The sequence below is a fragment of the Macrobrachium rosenbergii genome, chromosome 20 (assembly GCF_040412425.1).
Source record: "Macrobrachium rosenbergii isolate ZJJX-2024 chromosome 20, ASM4041242v1, whole genome shotgun sequence".
NCBI classification, from domain to species: Eukaryota; Metazoa; Arthropoda; class Malacostraca; order Decapoda; family Palaemonidae; genus Macrobrachium; species Macrobrachium rosenbergii.
The window spans coordinates 36297501-36299092 of NC_089760.1; positions in this window are offsets into that span (position 1 = coordinate 36297501).

A 1592-nucleotide genomic window follows, 5' to 3' on the forward strand; every position below is an offset into this window, starting at 1 on the left:
GCCAGCGTTGTTATTATTATTATTATTATTATTATTATTATTATTATTATTATTATTATTATTATTATTATTCTACTGACAGATTCTATGGCAAATCCCGAGGGAACCCATTTGATGACGTGATGAAAACTGACATCACAAGACCTATATACCTGAAATTTACAGTGAAAATATAGGTGAAGAAGGTCACTGAAACGCCTTCGCAAGCACCTAACAAACAAGTAAAAAATGAACCGAATTTTTTTCGGCGCAATCGAGTTTTCTGTACAGCCGCTACAGCTTATAATCAAGGACACCGAAAATAGACATATCTTTCGGTGGTCTCGATATAATACTGTGTGAGCCGAGGCCCTTGAAACCTTAACCACGGCCCGGTGGTGGTCTATCCTATACCGTTGCCAGAAGCACGATTATGGCTAACTTTAACCTTAAATAAAATAAAAACTACTGAGGCTAGAGGGCTGCAATTTGGTATGTTTGATGATTGGAGGGTGGATGATTAACATACCAATTTGCAGCCCTCTAGCCTCAGTAGTTTTTAAGTTCTGAGGGGCGGACGGGAAAAAGTGCGGACAAAATAAAGTGTGGACGGACAGACAAAGCCGGTACAATAGTTTTCTTTTACAGAAAACTAAAAACTATCAAAATTAACAAATAACATTTACAGACAACGGACCATGATCGTTTTTAAATTCATGTTAATTCGTATGAAAGTCAGGCAGTAGTGGCCGGGTTTAACTGGTCACGTAAATCGAAATTTTTAAAAGCTGATATAACTGTAAGATTATTACTTTAACGTCACAAATGTGATATTTAGGCTACTGTCGGTGGGGCACAGAAGACCGTTTAGGAACTCCAACGTACTTGCATATATCACACGTGGCTCAATCACAAGAAACGTATGTATGTATGTATGCATGTATGTATGTATACACATGCATACATGTTCGTATATTGAGTGATGAAGTCCACAGAAGGATGGACGAAAGCTTTAAACTTTGTAAATATTTCTACAAAACATTGCGTCTTGCTAAACAAGAGTATCGCTGTGGATCTTCTATTGATGATATTCATATATATATATATATATATATATATATATATATATATATATATATATATATAGAGAGAGAGAGAGAGAGAGAGAGAGAGAGAGAGAGAGAGAGAGAGAGAGAGAGAGAGAGAGAGAGAGAGAGAGAGAGAGAGAAAGTGCCCGAAAACATCTTAAACTTGGACTAAACAGGCAACACTGGGTTACACTGATGTAACAACTATTAATATTACATCTGTCTCGGCGCTGGCTCCCTATAGCAGAACTTCTAAAAATATCTCTGGCGCTATTGAAAGCTATGTAGCGATGGTAGAATTTTGCGATAATATTAGAGATGACTACGTCCATTGTTTCATGCTTCACACCTTTCCTTTCCATCAGTGCTGGAATTTACCTCCTGCCTGAATGTCAGTATCATCAATGAACCTCAACCCTATGGCATAATCGAAATAGTAAGTTTATTTACTCTTACGCTGGTAATTATATGATTCTACCCATAGATGGAATATTCCCGGTTCGGCCGTTCTCCTAAACCACTATC